This window comes from Molothrus aeneus, chromosome 4 (assembly GCF_037042795.1).
Source record: "Molothrus aeneus isolate 106 chromosome 4, BPBGC_Maene_1.0, whole genome shotgun sequence".
In the NCBI taxonomy this organism is placed as follows: Eukaryota; Metazoa; Chordata; class Aves; order Passeriformes; family Icteridae; genus Molothrus; species Molothrus aeneus.
The window spans coordinates 56,963,139-56,978,283 of record NC_089649.1 but is presented as its reverse complement, the minus strand read 5'-3'; the positions used below and the strand labels follow the sequence as shown (position 1 = coordinate 56,978,283).

General features: G+C 35.7%; 1 protein-coding gene across 7 annotated transcripts in view; it reads left to right on the top strand.

Annotated features, from left to right (window-relative positions):
* Nucleotides 1–15,145, top strand: part of SLIT2 (slit guidance ligand 2) — a 258,782-nt gene that overhangs the window by 133,712 nt on the left and 109,925 nt on the right. The gene's annotated exons all lie outside the window — the stretch shown is intronic.

Genomic DNA, 15,145 nt, shown 5'->3' with positions numbered 1-15,145 from the left:
AGATATGGAAGAGAAACTGAAAAAAAATACTGCAGATCCAGGGCTTAATTAGATATTCTGTGTCTCTACTGAATGCTGAATTTGATCTTTTCTTTTTCACAGATTGCAGACCTTTCATTCTCACCCACAGTCTAGTTAAAATTGATACGAAGGGAAAATATTTAAATATTTCCCTGTTTGGAGCCAATGTTTGTAGACATATCCTCATGACACCTTGGCTCCTTTGATGGTTTTAGTGTATTTTTAGTTTACATATGTGAAGCACTCAGTAGCACTGCAGTTCAGCTCTCAGACTTACTCAGTTGCAAGTCAGGGATGAATCCTTATCTGTGTTTACTTTTCCAGTAATATATATACTCTTCCAGTGTATATGTTAACTGCTTTTGATTCCTCCTCAGAATGCTGTTCTTGATAGCACAGTTCCTGTGTCATTCTACAGGGATGCAGACCTGACACAGAATTTGGAAGTATAGTATTATGTTGAATGGTCAGTCTTCCTGAAATACTGACCTTCCACCTCAAAGTTTTCATCTACCTGGCCACTGGACGAGATTTTTATCTCTGAAGAAAATCCCTTGAACACATAAGGAGTGCTAGGGAGAAGCATCTGAGACTTTGCAGTTTCCAAATTATTTTTTTACAATAGTAACTGAGAACTTGGCAAGATTCACCTCCATTCCTCAAAGAAAACCCAAAAACCAGCACCTAACCCCTGAGTTTTGTTAAATATAAAAGATAATTATATTAAAGACTTGTGCATGGTTCAGTTGTCTGAAATACTAGTTTTGGTGTCACAATAGTTCATTATGGGGCATGATGAAAATTTATAGATGGATTACAGAAAACTATTTCCTTATTTTTCTTGTTCTGTTTCCTCATCTCAGGAGAATTTTGTCTTTTTTCACATATGCTTAAATTAGGGAAGTCTATAATTTAAATGTGTTCATTTAAACTGATTTTCTGTAAGTAGTTTGTGATTCAAAGATACATTTCATCACATCCTTAACACTTAACTTGTGAGTAGTTGCAATGAATTTAGTGGGATTTAAGCACATACATTAAATTGCACATGCTTCAGTGCTCTCCTGAATTGGGATGAGATTATTTGTATGTTTTTGGTTAATAAGAGCTATGTTTACTGAGTTACTGTAATTTTCCATCCTGTGTCTTTGAAGGTGCTTTGCCATAGCTATACAATTCATATTGTCACAGGTTATCTTACAATGTTTAACAGCTTTACATTTAGCTGATAATTAGGATCTTTATTACTTTGAAGAGAAATACTTTTGTTTATTTTCGGAATTAGTGGGGATGAGAAGCATTCCCTGAGTAAACTTAATTCCTAACCTATGAAAATTAGGGTTGGTTGTCGATTTTAAAAAAAGAACCTACCAACCAAACAAAAAAAAAAAAGCCCAACAAAAGACCAGCAAGTAAAACAAAATGAAAAAAAACCCAAACAACCAAAAAAACGCACAGCCAAAAAAAAACCCCAAACCAAAACAAACAAAAAACCCCAAAAACCTGGGAATAATCATTTGAGAATTTGGAGATTTTTGCGTTTTGGGCTTAAACACTCCCTATTTTGTGAGCAAGGAATGAGAGGTAGAGGATTGGCTCAGGTGTGTCTGAAGGGCAGAGGGAAGATGTGCAATAAGTGGTTTTGCTCCCACTGTTGGAACACATGTTCATTGAAAATAATTTCACTTTTAAGAAGCAGAGCAAAACCTGACCTCAAACTTTTCTGCCACTTTCCAGGACACTTTGAAAAAAAAATTTCTTCAAAGGAGTAAATACTGCTAACCATCTCTCTCCTAAATCACCTTAAACCCAGGGAATAGATAATTCAAACAAAGTTGTGACTGGCCTGAATTCTGAATTTACTAGCAACATGGTTTTAAATTAGGGAAATCAAGTTGTGTGTTTCTTGTGCAGTGGTTAGGAATTGAAGCAGGAAATCATGCTGACAAATGAAGTGAATGGGAATAGGAGACAGAGTTACTTTGTGATTTAATTCATTGTCCTAAATATGTTAAATGTATAACTCTATAGAAATTTTAGCTCTTTACTGCCATAAAGCTGTGATTTAAGTGATATATCTTCAATAATTCCACAGTATTTTGATTCAAAAAAGTTGCGTAGATTGGAAAGAGCTTAAAAAATGCATTTTAGTAGGTTTTTTGACAGATGTGATTTAAAAGCTTGGAGAAAGCAATGCACCTGTCACTTTTAATTGCAGAAAGCTTTCCATCTATTAACTTTATTTTGCCAGAGCCTTCTAATGAAAAAGTTCCAGTATCTAATTTAATTTCATTTTCATTGGGTTTGCCAGAAGAGCAATTAATTTTTAGAACTTCCAACTATGAAGTTGTGCTTCAGAAAGCAGTCTCCCTATTTTACATACCATTAAGTTGCATCATGTGCCTGTCATACCTTAGGAACATCTTGATATCTTTGAAGAAATATGGCAGTGAAATGTAGACATATTGTCTGTAGCACTAGGTAGGGTTTACAAATACAAATGTTTGTATGATTAGGTTATTCCTATCCATCATTAGATTCCATCTCTCTTGAGCTATAAGTACATCTGTGCCTGGCAGGCTTATGTTATCACTGATGCATATGGGGACCATGTGTCAGTCTTCCAACAAAGATATATAGCCTTGTGTAGGAGCAGGATTGGATATGCTTGTGTTTCAGCCTCTAAATCAATTCCTGGGACCTTTGCTACAGATGTTTGAAGCTGCAGGTCTGTAAAAAGAGTATACTGTAATATGAACTGAAACAGAAGAATAAGCATGAGAAGGAATTAGCCATGTGGCAACAGATAGCAAGTGCAGTGGAGCCAATAAAGAAGGAAATTCTCACACCTTCTCAGCTATCTTTGTAAATATTGTTTGAACTCAATCACCTCAGAGCTGGTTCCATTCTAAGGGGAGATCTGTTCATACTCAGTGGAGTGAGTTAAAGATGCTCCTGCTGTTGTAAGATGCATGTCCTAGGATTTCTGAGCTGGTGGAAGTCTTCCTGAGTTCCCTAGAAGTATGAATGCATTCACACTGAATGCTTTAGCAAAAAGCCTGGTTGTACAGTGCTGAGATCTTGATCTGTTTAGTGGCTATTATTGATATTATTGAACACTATGCCATGTGTTGTATTTAGCCTTATTTCTTAAATCCCTTTTTAACTTCTATGCTTCAAACAAAATGCAGTCAATCTAAGTATTTAAACATTTTATAGTATGTTTCTGAATTAGTCCTTAAGCAATAGGGAAGTTTATGCATTGTTTGCTGGTTTGTGTTTTGGGGTTTTTTAAAGTAAATTTAGTAGTCTCTTTTCCCATTACCATAACTGTTCTCAGTGTGTATGTGGTCACCTGGACCTCTCTTTTCTGAAATTACCCATTGGCTCACTGCAGGAGTGTGTAGAATCTTGTGAATGGAGACATCAGTGTCACCCTTGCTCATCCTGAGTGTGCTGTGCTCTCATTGGTTTGCAATTGCCCAACTCTCATCCATCCCATCCAGCTGCCTTGTGTGCCCTCATATAGCAAAACACAACACCCATCCTCCTGGATGAAAAACCCTCAAACAACAACAAAAAACCACCACATCCCCCATGCAATCCCTCTTTACCCTAATTATTGGGGCTTCTCAGTGGAGTTTTCAGGACAGTTATTTGGGACAAAGCTCCATCAGCTACTTAGGAGAGTATGGGTATTGGTTGAAGGGAAAGAATTTAGCAATTTGGAAAAAAAAGGCTTGAAAACATACAGATGGATAAAAAACATCTGAAAAGAGGGATAGGTTTTTAAAGTGCAATTAAGAGCAGCTACTTTTTGATGCTGTCAGTGGAAAAGTGCAGTCCTGGAACAGAAAGTCAACTTTGTAGACTTCAAGCTTAAAAAAATGTCTGAATGGAAATTATTTCTAGTGCAAGCAGCTGAATCTTTTTGAAAGTTTGAGGAGGAAAAGAGAATAAATGTGGCAGAAGTAGCAATAAAATTTAAGCTTTTCTATAAAAAACACTAAATTCCATTTTGCATAAATTATTTTTTCCCAGAACATTTTAATGTAATTTACATACTGGTATTATGGCAACAGCATACAGACAGGGCTATTAAGAAGAAATGGGATTTTTCACATTCTTGAAATGTAGAATGGAGCACTCTGATTCAGTTTCTTAGCCATGGTTGTTCATTTTAAGATTAAGAAATTAGTTGTGATTAATTCATTCTGGAATGGTGTAATTTCTTCTTATTGCTTACATACATTTTAACCATTTTTATGAGGTTTTTTCAATTCTAAATAGCCTCTGAATCCAGCTAGGATGCACTTTTCTTTTTATACAGACCAATTTTACTGCCTCTGCTGCATTCTCAGCTCCTTTTAATAGAGTTGAGATTTCAGCCTCTTGAAATTCTGATTCTTTGTATGGCACTGAAAGGCAAAAAGTTGTGGTCACAGAAATTTGGGGGAAGAGGCTGGAACAGCCACAGAAAGAGAAGGCAGGCTCAAGAAAAAAGAAAAACTTGGAGCCCTTGAACAGAAGAAACTTGAGGCTTGACACTTCTGGGATGTGCAGCTAGAGTATTAAAATAATTTAATCCTGGTCAATGGGAAGTTTTACTTCCAGATTTCCTGAATGTATGTGTCAGTAATTGCCCTGAAGTTTCTCGACAATTTATTTTTTCTCCTAAGAGCTTTAATTGACTTGTATTAACCAGCACATATGCAGCACACAAGAAATAGAATAAACAAAGAAATCCAGTCATTCCATTACTCAAATAATTGAGCTTGTTATACTGTTTTATAATTCATTTTCAGTGACGAGGAGGATAAAACGAACATCCGTTCCTTGTCCTCTCATTTATAGTTTTCTCATAGAAAAGCTTAAAGTCCTAGTTCTTTGGTCCAGATGCCCAGTGGTGCTAGTCACATACTTTGTTACACAGAATAAGAAAAATACCAACAAACCAGCACCCAGTAAAACAAAAATTTTCTGTGAAAGATATTACAGTCTAAGAAATGACACGTGGGTATAAGCAGATGGATGAAGACCAGAAAAACAGTCATATAAAACTGGTCATCTTGGTAAGTAGCAATGATTGCAGTTTAGCTGTTGTCAGGTTTTTTTAATCATCTGTGGTAGTCCTTTTAATAATTTGCTTTGGTTTCTTCCACTGTTTTAGCATAGTTCTTGGCACTGACATGCAACAGCCTTAAAGCTTGAAGTATCAGTGCTTAATTTATATTATGCACCTACACATATCATATAAAGCTAAGACTGTACAATAAATCTGTCTTATCAAGCAATCAGCCCATCTCGAGAGACAATCCCCAAATTGCATCATTCAACTCAAATGCAGGAAGAGTGAGCACAGTGCTATTCAACATTAATGGTCCACAAGATCTTTTCTAGTTTACTCTCCAAATTTTCCCCTGTCCCTTGACAAATTTTTCAAGGTTAGTTTTACTGCTTGCAAACACTTGAACTACTCAGGTTATTATCAGAGTAAAAGTTTGGAGCTATACTGCATAAAAAATGTCTGTGTCCAGGGACGTAATTATTACTTGTCTGTATTGGAATTGCAGCTCTGCATAATGGGATTGGATCAGGAGTCTGCTCTGCTCTGTTTTGAAGAAACAGGAATTGCCACAGCTTTCTGAGTGATATTTCAGAAGAGAATATACAGGGTTGTAGGCTGTGTAGTGATACTAGACGATGTACCAGACAACCTTTCAATCAGTTCCTGAAAGTGCTTGCAGTTTCAATTCCAAAGCAGGTGAAACAATATTAAATATTCAAGACATGTTGACAGCTGCAAACTTGTTCTAAAAAAGAAGTTTTGTTACAGGGAAAAGTAGTGATAGATTTTTTTAGATACTGTTGAAGAGGTCTTTTGGAAAATTAAATATGCCATCTCATCTATTCTTAATGTGAGCAGATCCCCAGCCAAGCCAAATGGATTTTTCAGCCATGCATATGCTGAGTGTCTAATGTACCAGAAGAAGTGAAAGTTACCCAGCAGAATCTTGTTTTATTCTTTTAAAGCTCTTAACATTTTCAAGTCTGTCAAGTGTAATAGTTGATTAAAGATTAATCACCAAATCACCTATCAGAGACTAGTAAAATGAAAATAGCAGAATCTTTACCCTTTGCCTACATAGAAACACGCTTTTGTGGCCTTGTATGAAAAAATGACACATAAGATTTGTTATTTTTTACTTTTCCTTCAATTCCAACCTGGTTAAATGAAAAAGAGAGGAAAATCTGTGAATGAAACCCACATTTAACCTAAACGTCCCCTGGCACAGTTTGAGACCATTTCCTCTTGTCCTGTCACTTGTTATGCAGGAGAAGAGGCTGATCTCCACCTGTCCATAGTCTCCTTTGAGACAGTCATAGAGAGCAATAAGGTTTTTCCTGAGCCACTTTTTCACTAGACTAAACACCCTCAGCTCCCTCAGCTGCTTCTCAGCAGGGTTGTGCCCCAGACCCTTCAGCACCTCCCACTGCCCTTTGAACACTCTCCAGCCCCTCAATGTCTTTTTTGTGGTGCAGAACCCAGAACACAGCAGGACACAGCACCTGAGGTACAGCCTCAGCACGTGGATATGCATCCACATGGGTAAAAGGAATTTTCCACTCTGCAAACTCCAAGTAGGGCTGTAGGTCAGCAATACCCTCACACAGCACAGCTGTAGGGAATCACAGTGCTATTAGGGGTGCATGATAAGTCAGTAAAATGTCACTCGGTGCCTTCCTGCAGCTTGGCCAATTTGAGACTGTATGGAGGATAAAGATTTGTCAGCTTTTTTCTTTGGGAGGTGAGGGCTTCTTAAGAGCTTCAAGGTTTTTTTTTATGAAAAGGATTATGCTGAAGCCAAATTTGAAGTAGTATTGCAATCCTCTCTGAAACTGTGGGTGGTCCTTTCCTCTTTAGGAGCTACAACATGTAATTTCTTTCCTGTTTTGTTTTGGGGTTTTTGTAGTCTAAACAAAAGAGAATTATGTATTAATTTAGTGGAACAGACTATTAAAGAATGCTTTCCTTTTCAAAAATAATTTCTAAGGCTCCAATAAAATACATGTGTGGTCCTAATACTCCTATTTTATTGCACAATTAGCATTTTCCCTGCTAGGCCACTCTAGAAAAATAAAGAATAAATGGCGAATCTTCTTAAGCAATCATTTTCAGTAGTATCAGAACTACAAATTGATTTAAGTACACTTTTGGACACATTGTAGAGTGGAATTGATTTTGCAGCCCGTGGGTTAACTTTTCTGCCAAGACAGACATTGGAGGTTTTGGCTTAGTCCAAACCCAAAATGTATTCCTATTAAAAAGTAACTGGTCTAGTACTTGTACTCTGTGCTATTTAGATTTAGAAATCATTGATTGCTAATACTAAAAATTATAAATACGTAGTGTATTATATTGCATGGATATAAAGAGTCAGGCTGTTTCTCAAACAAAAGAAAGGAGATTAGCACTAAGTATCAGAATTTAAATTGTGGATGACTGAAACTAAACGTTAAGGTTGAGGGTACTGATAAACTCTGGAGATTGCCAGGCTACCAGTCCTACTATTGTGTAGTGCATTACTTTTTCTCTTTTGCTGTCTGTGTTCTGTAATACATGAATGATCTCTCTTCTTTAATAAATAAATAGATAAAGTGGATTAAAAGATGTAATGCTGAAATAATACAGATAATAGTATGCCAAAAGCTATAATAAGAAGCACATTTTGATTCCATAACAGATTTATAAATGGATGACATTTAAAAAACCTCAAGCATTAAGAATGAAAGAAGCATGAATGATATAATCAAAAGTGCTATCATTAAAAAATGAGACATGAAAGTGGGCAGGGAAATTCAGTCTGAATATTCTTAGGGGGAAAAAAAAAGCATTCCTTACCATGGGAATTGCTGTGATTCTAATCATTCAGTCCCTGTTGTAGTGATGATTGCCCTGTGTTGTGAAATGTGAAATATTCACTTGGGCAATGTAGCACACCATGGCCCAGGGAGTGATCCTGCTTTAGCGTGAGAATAGGTTTTGTGCCTACTGTGTGCAGCATCTGAATCTCTAGGGAGTCAACAGAGCAAATGGAAATTAGTGATGCAGAGAGAACCTGAAATTCTCTCCTCTAAATCTTTCTCATCAGTTTTGTGCTCCTCAGCATGGTACTGATCCATGCTACTGCTGATACATACTGCCTTGGTTTCCCCATCTGTAAAAGGAGGTTAATAGTAGCTTTCTCATACATGAAATTTTAATCCTCCTATGGGAAGCAGCAGCAATAATGATTTACAGAACTAATGTTTGAAATTATAATTTATAGGTTTTATCTTCATGAGGGGATATACATGTGCCGTAGAGACCTGTTTACTACTGCTGGTATTATTGGACACCTTTTGTGTCTTCAATATTAAGAGAAATAGCTGCAATGATTGTTTTACTAAAGAACAGAAGAATAAAACCATTGAAATTAATAGGAAGCTAACTAGTTTATTTCACAGTCAAAGAATAATGGTACAACATTATTTGATTTTGTTTCTTTGATGATTGTTTGATTTTGTTTCTTTGTTTGTTTTGCTTTCTCAGAACAAGAGTTTAGACTGAATTTTTAATTATATATCTTTAAACATTTTCTTGTTGCATCATAATTGATCTGTAGATCTGCCAGAAAGCTATGCCTACTAAAAGGACATGACAAGCCATTTGAGTATAAGATTATCTTCATGAATAAGTGATGCCATACAGTAACTTGTTATACAGTAACTGTATAAAGGTAAAGCCGAGCATATGTCAGTATTCTAACAATTAACTGGCTAAGGCTCACTTGACTGATGGGAAAGGTACTTAGTTGTCTGCATATATTAATGTATTTGCTGAACATGGGATAGAAAAAATGTTCTGTTATAATTAATCATTTGTGTTTGTTTAGTAAGCTCGTGTTACACTATGATATATTGCTGCCATGATGGAATTCCTGATAGGCTTCAGTAGCTCCAGTTCACCTGAGCTACTGATTTAAAGGAGCTGTCTCTTCAGGATGCTCCCCCTGCATTAACACCACAATGTTCAGTGGCATCTGTATTCTTGACGACTTTGTGCTTTGCTTTGATTTTTTGATTACATAGTTTCGAAAATAATTTTCACACTTACATTTATCCTTTATCCTAATACAATAAAACTTGTGGTAGTCAAAGCATGCCCCTGTAGCATTCAGAAAAGGTCTTAGATTAAATTCCTAGGCATGCTGGAACTTTGCAGTTTGGTTGTATAGCGATAAATGAAGTTTCATGAACAGGAAAAAACCCATCTGGTCAGAACTTTTCCATGTTAACACAAGACACCTAATACAAAGTAGAAAAATGTATTTATTCAAATTTTGAAAGTAGACAACTGTCATTTTAGAAATGAAATCCAAGTCAGAGATCCACTGAAACATAAAAAATCTACTTTGGCATTTCATTCTCTCCTCTTTGCATTGGAAAGCCCATGGCTATGGCAGCTTTGCAAACAGAGGCAGCTGCCAGTGTTCATGATAATGTGAAATAACCTTTTGCCATACATCTCTGGAAACATTTCACTTTAAACACTTTAAACTTGGGGCTGTGGCTGCCTTGTCTTATGCTGTCATGTTGCAGCATGTTCACAGCTTCCATATCTCAGATTTTACTATGGGTCTTTTCAGTGCCTCCCAGTGAGACAGAGCTCTTTGTTTTCCATAAGATCAAAGCCAGGGAGTAAATAATAACTCTTGGTTCTTGCTCTGGAATAGCTTTGAGGTTTTAGATGATCTGCCTCATTAATGTGATTGTGACCTGAGAAGTGTCTCAGACCATGCAAGACCTCACAGATAATCTTCATGAAATCCAGAATCCAGCGAGTAGCCTATGCCAGAGCATGTTTCACAGGCTCTTTCTGCAAGGAGCTTCCTAGTGAATAGGTAGGGCATGTCTTCTCCTTGCCACCTGTATTTGTTAAGGTGTACTCAAATACAGAAATATTGTAGGAATACTGAACAGTACTGAAGAAAAAGCCAATCATAATTAAAACATCTGAAATGGACAGGACCATTTAATATTCATAAATTAATTGTTTGGTTAGTTTTACTATTTTAGGGTAAATGTCTAATTGATACTTAATGTATCAATGTATACTAATGTTCCTAAAAAGTTGTTACTTGTTCCATCAAAATAATCTGATTGACCTAGGTGATAATTATAGGTCCCTTTCAACTGAACTATCCTATTCAAAAATATGGGGTTTTTTTCACCATCTTTTTATTCCAAGTGAAATCCCCTGTGCAAATTCATATATTTGATTTTCAGTCCAATAATTTAAATAATTCTCATTCTTTTTATTTCTTTGAATGTCCAGTAGTCTCATTATCTATGAGATTTTGCCACCTTATAGAGGCATGGAGGTTTTAATGCAAAATATAGTTACCTAATGTTAGAAGTGTTGTTTTCCAGTAAGAGAGAAGTACTCAGCAAGGCTTACTTCATTCATGTCACTAATACATAAATAACTATCAGGATGCCAGTCATCAGATAGCCACTTTCTGAGATGTTTTTATAAACTGGCATAAATAAACTGGTAAGCATTCAGTACTTAGTTGGGCTGAGTATTTCTGCCTTTTCCTTTAAAAATCAGGACACATTAGTCATTCCCAGTACTCAGTACTTTGCAAAGTACAGAATGGCAGTATAGATTTATGATATCTGTGGTCAGACACAGAGGGAGGTTAAACCATTGAGGAAAATAAAATTACAAGTAATTAAATTTACAAGCAGGTTTGCCATCTTCAAAAGATTTAGTGTTGCAGAACGAACAATGATTTAGCCACACAACAAAACTGTGATACAGCCTTAACAGTTTATGATATAGATGTTTTATGTGATGTTTCAATTTATATAATTAAAAATTGAGCCCTCCTTTTTAAGGGTATATAGGATTTTAAGGCTATATAGGGTATTCAGCTGCGAGCCATACATGGTGAGTAATAAAATAACTGCAATGCAGTACTGTTTGCATTTTTTAAGAGCTGAACCATTCCATCAGGATCATTAATTTCAGGTTATCTCAGGGCTTTATCTTCAGATAAGAAAGCAATACTGTATATAAGTCTTCAAGTTTGTTTTTTTTTTCTGAGAACAGGTTAGTATCTTCTATTGGTATGAATTTCAAATGTTCACAGGACTGTAAGCTGTGAGGTTTTTTCCCTGATACTCCTCTATCTACTAACTAGTAAATATGATAAATAGAACTGTACCATTTCCATCCTGTTCTTAAGAAGGATTCAGTAGTATCAAGGTTTTTGGCAAGGTCTTCTTGCTATTTCCACAAGCTAAATACATTATCATTACCAGTGTATTCTTGGAGAACAAAAGTCTGCATACACAAAATGAAGCTGTTGAGGGAGGAAGGGTGGGGCAGAGGTGTTTGGGCTTTTTTTAATGGTATTGTTTTTGTTATTGATTTTTTTTCTTAGTTCATCGGTTGTGAAATGCAGAAATCTACATTCTTTTAGCCATAATTTCAAATTAGACAAGTTAAGTTGCTTTGTCAGAATATCCAAATTAAATCTTTAATCTTTGGAAATCGGTTTAAAAGCTGAGGCATATGTGCTTATCAGAATCCATTGCATGTAAATTGCCTTTATCCAGTTTGTTTAAAAATAAATTATATTTTACATAAGCATGGTAATTGCAGAACTTACTTCATCACAAATCTTAGAGAATCTATAGTTGTTCTGTTTTTATTGATGAGTTTGAATACTTGGATAGACTATGTTAATTATAAAATGTAATTATTTAGATGCAGCATATTTAGTCTTTGATTTAGAAACACACACCTGACCTTCAAAGAGAGAAAAAATAGTATGCAAGTTTTTTCAAAACAGTGCTGCAGTTGGGCAAAAATTCAGAAATCTTTGTTCATTCTTCACTGTGTATCTTCACCTAAAGTGGGATTCAGCTTTGTTTGCTTTATGGATTTGGTTTTCTGTTTTTGCATTTGGGAGAATGGGGCTGCAGCCACAATATTACAACTCAGAAGAATGCTCAACGTATTTACATCTTAAACTTATCTGAAACAATCCACTGTATACTCAGGCTGGTTTGTGCATCTAGAGCAGCAGCAATGCTTATTTGTGCCTCCTCTGAAAAGTCTCTGTCAGCTGCTGCCACTCTAACTCACCCAGGAGGCTTTTGGGGCCAATCTGCTATTTAACCCCTGTACTACCTTTTAACTTGAGGAAACAAATCTGAGAGTTGTCCTTGAGAACATCTCCCATTCAGAGAGACTGAAGTTACACCTGACCCTGAGCACAGGTTTGGGGATCTGGAGCAAGAAGGAGCAGTGGAGGACAAGGAACAAAGGTGCTCTGCCCACCACTGAATGACATAAATGAAGGTCACAAAGTTGCACTAAGGAATTTTCTTGAAGGTCAATGTCTAAGGTACTCCAGTTCAGACTTAGTAATTTGGTGTATATCTCTCTAGGAATTATACAATAGAGTCAAGAACAATTTAGTTAAAAGAGGCCTCTATGACAGCAAGAATCTGCATAAAGATGAATTTGTCAAAATATCTCACTAGATCATTGCTCTCTATTAAAGAAAGAAATTCTCACATAACCTTGGCTTTTTCACTCTAGCTGTATTTTTTATTAAATTCTACTGTTCCAAAGGTATTCTGGATTTTAATGTAAAGTCTTGGGCTGTAATATTAATGGAGAATAATTTGTTCCAGTGAAAATATCTTAGTCAGATTGACACTTTGAAATGTGAATCAGGTTCATGCCTTTTAAAAAAATAAAACGGATCTCTTCTTATAAAAGTAGTAAGTTTTGCTGTATCTTGGCTTAAATATTCTTAGATATTCTTGGATATTCTTTCATTTTAGGGGGATCGATTGCCATCATAGAGCCTCTATTCAAAGACTGCCTATTTTTGAAATGGAAGCTGATGTCTGCATAGTTATAAGTGCAGCAATACAATGACCATCAGGCTGAAAAGGAGTTTTGCACCTTTCTTCACTACAGAATATAAGTTGCAAAGTCAAATCAATGTAATGTAATGGCATGCAAAATTGGCTGGTTTTATCTACAAAATAGATTTTTGCCCCATTTCCTATGAAAGTCACAATGCACCTTGTGCTGCTTGTGGCCTTTATTTTTGAGCAGTCTAAGAATTACGGTGGAATGAGTTCAAAGATCAATAAAAAAGACCACATGCAGCTTCTGAGTTGTGAAATGTAGGTGTAATTTATGCAAGAAGAAAAAGTTGAATGTTTGTTTAAGCCCTTCAAGGTTTTTATGAAGAAGTTTTTTACACTGAGTAGATAAGAACTTGAAGCAATCAATAAATAATTACTAAAATTTTTCCTGCTATAAGGAAAATACTATTCTTTATGAGAAGTAGAATTTAGCAGTGTGGAAATGAACTTACACTTTTGTTACAGAAACAGTTCCAAGTTTCCCGAACCAGCTGATGCATTGCAAAAAAATTACTTTTGGAAAACAACATTTGCCGATCTTACCTAGCTCTCTGCATTTAAATGTATGCTTTAAACAATGCCTTGTTCAGCAAGGCTGGGAACCTTTTCAGTCAAGTAGTTTACATTTGAAATTAGCTAAAATTACCAGGGAACACTATACTTCAGTCTGCTTGAGCTTGTGCTACAGGGAAATGGTGTTGACTCTGCTGACCCAGCAGTAAATCTAGCCTGCAATTAGTTTGTCTCGTGTCTTTTGCATTTGCATACACCCAGACATACCTGTGCACAATGCCTCTGTGTATTGGCTATTGAGGGACCTGGCACAGTGACTGTCACTTGTAAGTCCTTGTGTTTGTGCCAAAATTTCCCACGGAAACAAAGATTTTGAACATTGATATTTTCTGTTGGGTTTTTAAAAATAATTTACATTTGGCCTCAATATTACTCATCTTTCACTTTTTCAATTATATAAAATGGTGAGTGATGATACTCTATCAAATGCCATGAAAAGCTTAATGCACCATTGCCCATTATCTCCTGTAGTAAATATTTACGGGTACAGCAGTGGCTCACATAGATATATACATATATCTGTGTTATAAACTAATCACTCATCATGATACAAATCACTACTGCTAGCTTAGCCACTTCACACACAGTTTTTATACAGGTAAAATGTATTAGTCAATTAGACAGAAATGTAAATATAGATATTTGCGTTTTATGCTTATAAGAGAATTTTTTTCCAAGGAAGTAGGCTGTTAAATCATGTTACCGTAACAAATGCTGAAGGCTGCTTTTTCATTCATTGCCACTGAATTTATTGTCAGAGCAGTACAGTCATATCCCATTTCAAGATTACTTAGGTGGCTTGAAAATTAAATTACAGCTCACAAATTCTCTTTTTTCACACATGATTAATAATACTAAAATTGGGTCTAGTTTTAAGTATATTTTGCAAGATATTGCAGTGCAATTAGGTGCATGAACTATGAAAGATTTAGTAAATAGAAAGTGATTTTCCATAAATTAACAATGAATTGGATCATACAAAATTGCTGCAATGTATGTGGAATCATATTCAAAATAATTACATTGATATAAATTTTGTTAAAGTTGGGGAAAACGGGGTTTTATAAAGTCCTCAAATTGTGTTTTGCAAGTTCATAAATCTGAAAGGGATCTTCAGGAGTGATTGCTCAGAACTGGAAATATGAGCTCATGCTAGATTACATTTTAGAGAGAGAATATATCAAAAGCATGACTTCTTATGTCTAATGATTCTTGCTTCTTCACTTGATCTGAGCTATATCTCTTAATTCCGTGCACAGTTTTGCCATGTTTCTCTAAAAATTCTTTCTGAAAAACGTCCTCTAAAGATGTCTCCAAATCTCAAGGTAGAGAAACTTCTGCTAGGATCTGAATTGCATTTGCTGTGCTTTTAGAGTAAAGATCCTGGGTTGGTTTTAGCAAAATGAAATCTAGTTAACTATAAGAAAACTGCTGTGCAAATGGACTTAAAATCCCTGTGTAGAGACAAAAATGGGTCTGTATTTCAGAAAAAATAAAGGGCTGTTTATTCATACTGATAGCAAAAAACCACTACTGAACAATAATTTTATAA